General features: G+C 43.0%; 1 pseudogene; it reads right to left on the bottom strand.

The window, feature by feature from the left end:
- Positions 1 to 6,815: 6,815 nt before the first annotated feature.
- On the bottom strand, positions 6,816 to 7,605 carry LOC138384904 (tropomyosin alpha-3 chain pseudogene; annotated as a pseudogene).
- Positions 7,606 to 9,350: the final 1,745 nt, after the last annotated feature.

Raw genomic sequence — 9,350 nt, 5'->3', positions numbered from 1 at the left:
CCTGGTGGGAAAGCAATCAAATGGCTCTCAAAGATGAAGATATTAGAAACCACTGTTCCCGGCCAGGCCTTTCTTCATAGAAGTGGACAAGTGAAAGACTTGAGAAGGCAAGGGATGTGCCCAAGTTCACATCGTCTGAGTAAATTTGTAGGGTTAGGATTCTAAGCCGCTTTTCCTGGCTCCTGAGCCAGGCTTGTTCTCAATTCCTAAGAGTGGGAAGCTGCTTCTTTCTTCCTTCTCCTCTCTTCTTGAAATTTCATGAACCTTTATTCAGATTCATAGGAAAAAAACATTTCACTAACATTTACCAAAAGGTTATAGGATACCGTGATGATATTACATTTAATAACAATTATTAATTCTTTGGTAAGCTCCACACTTACTAGTAATCTAAAAACATCTGTTCTTTTTCCATAGAGCACATTAAACTGTACTCTTTTTTTTTTTTTTTTGAGACAGAGTGTCACTCTGTTGCCCAGGCTAGAGTGCTGTGGCGTCAGCCTAGCTCACAGCAACCTCAAACTCCTGGGCTCAAGCAATCCTACTGCCTCAGCCTCCCAAGTAGCTGGGACTACAGGCATGCGCCACCATGCCCAGCTAATTTTTCTATATATATTTTTAGCTGTCCATATAATTTCTTTCTATTTTTAGTAGAGACAGGGTCTTGCTCTTGCTCAGGCTGGTCTTGAACTCCTGACCTCGAGCGATCCTCCTGCCTCGGCCTCCCAGAGTGCTAGGGTTACAGGCGTGAGCCACCGCACCCGGCCTAAACTGTACTCTTAAAAGCAGAGCCCAGCGCGGTGGCTCACGCCTATAATTCCAACAACTTGGCAGGCTGAGGCAGGAGGATAGCTTGAGACCAGGAGTTTGAGGCAGTGAGCTATGATTACAGTCTGGGTGACAGAGCAAGACCACATCTCTAAAACAAATAAACAAAAAACAACCAACCAGACAAACAAAAACAAAAAAGCAGAGCATATTCTTATTTATGAATATAGACAAATTGATCTCCAACTATAATGTAGGACATAATGCTTTGAACTTTAGAAATTTAGTTTATTTTAATTATGGTTAATTCTTGATATATTAAAAGTTTTGTGCTGTTTTAATTCTGTCAAATTCATTGTTATAAATTTAGTGATTTGATAGTTAAATGTTATTAATTTTTATCTGTAATTATTGTATGTTTTTTTCTCTGTCAAACCAAAGGGAGATTGATACAACCTGGAAATTTTTTTTTTTTGAGACGGAGTCACTCTGTCACCTGGGCTAGAGTGCCATGGCGTCAGCCTAGCTCACAGCAACCTCAAACTCCTGGGCTCAAGCAATTCTCCTGAGTCAGCCTCCCAAGTAGCTGGGACTACAGGCAAGTGCCACCACGCCCGGCTACAACCTGGAAAATTGATAGTATGATTCTGTTTGTTTTTGTTTACAGTCAGCAAGAAAAAAAATACTAAAATATTCAATTATCAGGCTGGGCACAGTGGCTCACATCTGTAATCCCAGCACTCTGGGAGGTCAAGGTGGGAGGATAGCTTGAGCTCAGGAATTCAAGACCAGCCTGAGCAAGAGTGAGACCCTATCTCTACTAAAAATAGAAAAAATTAGCCAGGTGTGTTGGCACACACCTGTAGTTCCAGCTACTTGGGAGGCTGAGACAGGAGGATTGCTTGAGCCTAGGAGTTTGAGGCTGCTGTGAGCTAGGCTGATGCCATGGCACTCTAGCCCAGGCAATAGAGTGAGACTCTGTCTCAAAAAAACAAAAAATTCAATTATCAAGTGTATAGATATTTTCCCACTTTTTATTAAGGTATAGTTTACATACGATAAAATTCACCCTTTTTAGTATATAGTTCTATGAGTTTTGAGAAACATAAACAATTGTGTAACCACCACCACAATCAAGATTTATAAAAATTCCATCACTCTCCACCCCCAAGATCTTTGAGAGCTCAGCCATGGCTAAATATATCTTCCTTTTGGGATCTGGTCCAAGGCCCTTTCACTTCCCCTCACTAGACCATCGGCCTTTCCCAGGAAGCTGTTGGCCCTCAAGCTGATGGGAATAACAAGGCTACTGTGTTCACAGTCTAAGGGAGAAGGCTGGATACAGCACATATCAGGCCATCCACTCAGACTCTCAGCAGGCTTTCAGTCTAGGGGGACATGGGGAGGATGGGAGAAGGGCAGAGAGGAGCACTGACTGAGTCACTGCTGGGCTGGTCGGAGAATCAAAGGTACTCCTTTGTTTCTCTGGTCCAGCCACCCTGCCCTGCCTCAGCCTCCTCAGACACACACACACACACACACACACACTACACACATGCAGTTATTTACACATGCAAATACAAAAACGTACATCTAATATATAGAAGCACTAACATATATATGATCACCCCTATGCACAAATGCTCACTCACATAGAAATAAGCTCAAACAGGCTATATTTAGATACACACATGCACATGCTCACGCACTACTTTTGGGAAAGTTGCATCACTGAGACATTACTGGCAATTTGCTCTTCCTGTTGCTCAACTTTGTACTTCCTCATGCATGGGGTATCCCCAGATATAGCCTGAGGATAACCCTTCTTTTGAGCTTCTTCGTTGCCGTGGGTTATGGTGGATGAAGGGTAATGTCTGATTTTCAAATGATTTAGGGAGCTTGTGACATTGAGAGACATGAAGAGCCTGATGCTCGTTATGGGCAAAATGTTGGGGGCTAGTGGGACAGTGGGCATGGGAAAATGAAATGCGCATGACTTCCTTTCTAGAGATGGAGCAGAGATAGCTGTGAGTGAGTCACTGCTTACGTAGCTGTATTGGTGTTTCTAATCTTAAGAAAGTCCATATTTGTGAAACTTATATTTTTCTGTGTTATCAGTGGGATTCATTTCAGTTTGTATATGGTGAACTCTTCTTCATTGAGCATTGTAGAGGAAGGGTTGAGCACCTTTGAGCTCATTGGCTGGCCTTTCTTAAATGCTGTACCGTGAGCTGGGGTGTAGGAAGGTTTTGCCTGGGTGGAGTCAGGTGTCAGGCTGACCCAGGCTAGTATAAGTAGAGACTATCTCTGGGAGGATTAACAAGGCATTGTTAGTATTGACAGGGAAGAAGTATTTTTTAGAAGTTTTAATATTATTTATTTTTTCAATAGGGTGATGGTTAATTTTATGTGTCATCTTGACTGGAGTAAGGGATGCCCAGATACCTGGTAAAACACTATTTCTGGGTGTGTCTGTGAAAGCATTTCTGGAAGAGATTAGCATTTGAATTGGTAGACTGAGATCACTCTCACCAATGTGGGTGGGCTTCATCCAACCCAATGAGGGCCTGAATCCTCAAAAGGCAGAGGAAGGGTGAATTTGCTCTCTCTTCTTGAGCTGGGGCATTCAGCTTCTCCTGCTCTTGGATAGCAGTGCTCCTTATTCTTGGGCCTTCAGATTCAGACTGAATTATACCACTGGCTTTCCCAGACCTCCAGCTTACAGAAGGCAGGTTGTGGAATTTCTCAGCCTCCATAATCACATGAGCCAAGCCCTCATAATAAATCTCTTTTTGTATATCTATATATATCCCATTGGTTCTGTTTTTCTGGAGAACCCTGACTAATACAAATAGGTAATACATTCTGATGGTTCAAAACGCAAAAATTATGGAACAATATACAGTGAAAATTTCCATCATATTCCTGATCCCAGCCATTCTGTTTACTTTCCTAGAGGCAATCAATTTTAACAATATTTTATTTATTCTTCAAAAAATAGTCTATGCATATACAAGAAAGAAGTACATAATTATTTTTTTCCTCTTTTTTACATAGATGATTACACATTACACACACTGTTTTTTCTTTTTTCTTTTTCTTCTTGTTTTATTTTATAGCTCTATAATATTCCAGTGTTTACACAAACTATAGTTTCTTTAACCTGTTTCCTACAGCTGGATATTTGTGTTGTTTTCAGTTTTTGCTGTTACAAACAATACTGCAATGCAAATATGTATAATTTAGCAGTTAGTTTTGATCCAAGATATGTCAATGGCTTCATTCGAGCTTTCAAAGCAGGGTTTTTGGCTCTGTGAGTGGATCTGTGTGGACCTTTCCTAAGGGTTCCTTCCCTCTGTTCTTGGACTGATCCATTGTGATCATATCCTCCCTTCCCTCTACTTTGTTGTTACTTTTGTAAGGTATAGACTTGCAAGGTATAGCCCTGCTGTTCCTGCATTTCTCCAGGGCAAAAGCAAAACTGGAGAAAGCAATAAAATGGCCAGTTATTTGATGTTCCCTCAAACTGATGTTTTAAATATATTTGTCTAGTGTATTAAGCAAAGGGTAAGAAACTAATTTCTTTGGAGGGACTGGGTCTTTATTTCAAAAGACACTTGTCAATATTTAGCATCAAAAGAGTTACACTATTGGTTTCTCTTTCTTCCAATTGGCCCCAAAGAGATCGCCCCAAAAGCAGAGTACATTTTAAGCCAACAAGCTGCAGGATGTGCATCTAACAGACCTCATAATAACTCTCCAAAAAGTGGGAATTGGAAAGAAACTTTATAAGATCAGCACACTTCCAGCCCATAGACTGTAGAGAGAGCTCTTACAGCCAGTGGGGTGGCCAGGATGCCCCAAACCCAAAGAAACATTGTTTCAAAATAATATAAAACAGCAGTCCCCAATCTTTTTGGCACCAGGGACCAGTCTCATGGAAGACAATTTTTCCACAGACGGTGGGGGGGGGCGGTTAGGGGATGGTTTCAGGATGATTCGAGCACATTATATTTATTGTTCAGTCAAACCTCTCTGCTAATAATAATCTGTATTTGCAGCCACTCCCCAGCACTAGCATCACTGCCTCAGCTCCACCTCTGATCATTGGGCATTAGATTCTCATAAGGAGTGTGCAACCTAGATCCCTCACATGTGGAGTTTACAGTAGGGTTCTTGCTCCTATGAGAATCTAATGCCATGCTGATCTGACAGGACGCAGAGCTCAGGCGGTGATGCGATCAGTTGGATGGATGGGGAGTGGCTGTAAATATAGATGATGCTTTGCTCACTGCCTGCTGCTCATCTGCTGTGTGGCCAGGTTCCTAATAGTCCACGGACCAGCCTTGCTCCCTGGCCAGGGATGGGGACTGCAGGTATAAAATTTAGGTCAGGCACAGTGGTTCACGCATGTAATGCTAGCACTCTTAGCACTCAGGGAGGCTGAAGTGGGAGGATTGCTTAAGCTCAGGAGCTCGAGACGAGCCTGAGCAAGAGCGAGACCCCATCTCTACTAAAAGTAGAAAAAAATTAGCTGGGCATGGTGGTGTGCCTGTAATCCCACCTACTTGGGAGGCTGAGGCAGGAGGATTGTCTGAGCCCAGGACTTTGAGGTTGCAGTGACCTGTGATGATGCCACTGCACTCCAGCCGGGCGACAAGGCAAGACCCTGTTGGAAAAAAAAATTTTTAAATGTTTTGTGCATAAGCTATTCAAGATTTCTCCAGCACTGACTGATACAAAGCACAATGAGATGTCACTTTTAGTTTTTTGTTTGTTTGTTTTTTGAGACAGAGTCTCGCTTTGTTGCCAAGGCTAGAGTGAGTACCATGGTGTCAGCCTAGCTCACAGCAACCTTGAACTCCTGGGCTCAAGTGATCCCCCTGCCTCAGCCTCCCGATTAGCTGGGACTACAGGCATGCGCCACCATGCCCAGCTAATTTTTGTTTTCTATTTGTAGTTGAATGGCTAATTTTTTCTATTTTTGGTAGAGACGGGGTCTTGCTCCTGTGCAGGCTCGTCTCGAACTCCTGACCTCAAGCGATCCCCCCGTCTCGGCCTCCCAGAGTGCTAGGATTACAAGTGTGAGCCACCATTCCTGGCCAGAGATGGCACTTTTAGAGACAGCAACTTCAGACCCAGAAAAGAGTAATGAGATGTATTTCATATGGTTAAATCAGTGGCAAACACATAATTTTCTTTCTTTCAAGGATGTAGAGAAGAAATTAAGTGGTCACCTCAACACAAGGGACACATAATCCATTCTGTGTGTGGTTGGGAAGAGGGTAGAGAAAGGACAAAAATTTGGTCTCAGAGGTCTTGCCATCTAAATTTGGTAATTTATTTATTTATTTTGAAACAAAATCTCACTCTGTTGCCCAGGATGGAGTGCAGTGGCACTATCGTAGCTCTTGCTGTGACTTCAAACATCTGGGCTCAAGTGATCCTTCTGCCTTGGACTCTCAAAGTGCTGAGATTACAAGCATGAGCCACTGTGTCCAGCCTTAATTTGGTCACTTCTAAAAAATAAAGTAGTCCAAAGATACCTTAAACTGAAAACCTGAACAGCATGTTTTTTGTTTTTGTTTTATTTTTGGCTAATTCCTCCTGGAATTACCTTTCTGGTTTGACTGGTACTGTGTACAGAGCAATGAGGTTTTCCACAGTGGAGTCTTTCCCTGGGCTCTGTTTGGTTCTCAGGAGGGCAGGCCCACACCTTTTTCCCTTCTCTATGAAGAGAGCAATATGCATACCTTTCAAAAGTGAGAAAGATTAGATTAGCTTCAGAGCTGTGGAATTATTTGGAATGTTTTTACAAATGGTTGCCACAACACCAACAACAAAAAGGGTAATTACAAAATGTGTACATCACAACATGCTTTTAGACATTTTGCATTGTGCTCACATTCCCTTAAATGTTGTTCACAAAGGTGCTCTGCCTCTAGCTCAAGTGGAATCTCCGGGAGAGGGAGAGACAGTTTGGCGAAAAAGACAAGGGGGTTGGGAAGGTGTGCATGGAGCAGCAAAAGGAGAAAGCAACCTTTCAGTTAAAGATCATCCCTCAGTGGCCTCAGGTGGAATTGGGTGGGAAGGAGAAAATGGCAGCAGGGCAGGACTGAGGTGCTGTACATGTCATTCACGTCAAGCGGAGCCCGGCCCAGCATCCTTTGTGGACAGAAATGCCCCCCTTTGGTGCATTTCAGTTTATCTTTCAAATCATTGACTGTCTTTTCCAGCTTGGCTACCAATTTCTCAGCAAACTCAGCGTGGGTCTCCACCTCCTTGAGTTTATCAATAAGAATCTTAAGCTCTTCCTCATGTTTGTCTTCTTTTTGACAGTACAGTTCTTCGGAAGCACTCACACTTTAGGTTCTGGTCCATCAGTCTGATCTCTCATCTATCTCTCAGCAATGGGACTCTGCCTGCTCAGCTGGTTCCTCTGTGTGTTCCAACTCTCCGTCAATAACCACCAACTTCTGAGCCACCTCTTCATACTTCATATCTGCTTCTGCAATATGCTTAGCTTCTTTGAGTTGGATTTCCGGGAGTTCCATCTTTTCTTCATCTTTTAAGACCTGGTTTTCAATAACCTTCAATAACCTCTCTCCCTTTCATCAGCAGCTTTTTCCACCAAGCACTCCTGAGCGCAGTCCAGCTCTTCTTCAACCAGTTGGATCTTTTTAAGGAGGCCACCTCAGCCTGAGCCTGTTCCCTGGCCTGCCTTTCTCTTTCTACTTCCTGCTGGAGGCACTCAGCTCTCTCCTCTGTGTCACTGGCTTGCTGCTGCAGAAGCTGTGTTGTGTGCTTTCCCTCATTGATGGTGGTGATCCCGGCCATGGTGCCCACCCAGCTCCCACTTGCACCTCCTGCCTCCAATGCTTGGCATTGCAGCTGCTTCTCACCAAGAAACAAACTTACTTGCTTACTTAATTGTTCATTCATTCATTCATTATGATAGAGTCTCCCTCTGTTGCCCAGGTTGGAGTGCAGTGGTGTCATCATAGCTCACTGCAATCTCAAACTCCTGGGCTCAGGCAATCTTCCTGCCTCAGTCTCCCAAGGAGATGGGACTACGGGCACAGGGGAGGAGCCCAGTTAATTTTTCTATTTTTAGTAGATACTGGGTCTCACTGTTGTTCAAGTGATCCTCCCGCCCTGGCCTCCCAGAGTGCTAGGATTACAGGCGTGAGCCACCTCGCCCAGCCCATTATTGAAATCATTATCCAGCAACACTCACTAAGGGTAGAGGTAACTTGCAGTTACAAAGTATTTTTCAGGCCGGGCGCGGTGGCTCACGCCTGTAATCCTAGCACTCTGGGAGGCCGAGGCGGGTGGATCGCTCGAGGTCAGGAGTTCGAGACCAGCCTGAGCAAGAGTGAGACCCCGTCTCTACTAAAAATAGAAAGACATTATATGGACAACTAAAATATATATATACAAAAAAATTAGCCGGGCATGGTGGCGCATGCCTGTAGTCCCAGCTACTCGGGAGGCTGAGGCAGTAGGATCGCTTAAGCCCAGGAGTTTGAGGTTGCTGTGAGCTAGACTGACGCCACGGCACTCACTCTAGCCCGGGGAACAGAGTGAGACTCTGTCTCAAAAAAAAAAAAAACCAAAGTATTTTTCAAAACACGTTTACTGATTTTTCTAGGTTTCATGTTTCACACTTTCAGTAGCTTATTCTTTTTTCAGTTTCCTTTTATAACTTTCTGAACCAATTTATTTATTTTCTGAACCAATTCTAAAGGGTTTAAAAGTTAAGACAGTACTGTGTCATGCTTTACTCATTTTTAAATTTTCAGAACCAATAGAATTTTCTAAAGTATATGATGTGGACTGTGTATGTGCGCTTGTGTGTGTGTGGACAGAGAGAGAGAGAGAAACAAAAAATGAGTGGAAGTTTTTTTGCATAATTTGAAAGAATGGAATTGTCATTCATTGAGATGGGAAAGAATACGGAAGGTGCAGTATTATGTGAGGGAAATCAGAAAATTAATTTGGAACATGGTAACTTTGAGATGCCTCTTAGACCTCCAAATTGAGGTAGGAAGAAGTCAGTTGGATATACAAATCTGGAGTTCAGGGGCAAGTTCCAGGCAGAGTTAATATATATAACTAAAATGGTGCCTTGTGTTTCATTTTAATATAAGTCAGATTGTACCACTCCTTTGTTCAAAACTCTCCAGTGATTTTTTCCTTTTATTCAGAGACAAAGGTAAAATCTTCACAGTGTCCCTACAAGGCTCTCCATGATCTAGCCTTCCACCCCTAATATCTTTTTACCTTGGTGATGATAATGCGAGCTGCGTAACAAATAAACCCCACAGTACCAGTGGCTTAACACAACTGAAATTTATTTTTTGTTCACAAAACAGTCCAGTGTGGGTATTCTTGGTCAGCAGGAGTCTTTCCTCCATTTGCTTGATCCAGGCTCCTTCTGTCTTCTGTTCTGCCATTACTTAGAACCTCAGAATCTTCTACTTCTAGCTGGTGAAAGGCAAAAAAGAAAGAAAGGAGAAGTCTAATTTGCTTCTTAAATGCCTGACCTAGCAGTGACATACATAAACTCCTACACACATTCC

Source organism: Eulemur rufifrons, chromosome 6 (genome assembly GCF_041146395.1).
Source record: "Eulemur rufifrons isolate Redbay chromosome 6, OSU_ERuf_1, whole genome shotgun sequence".
Taxonomy (NCBI): domain Eukaryota; kingdom Metazoa; phylum Chordata; class Mammalia; order Primates; family Lemuridae; genus Eulemur; species Eulemur rufifrons.
The sequence above is the reverse complement of the archived record's forward strand: the minus strand, read 5'-3'. Positions and strand labels throughout refer to the sequence as shown.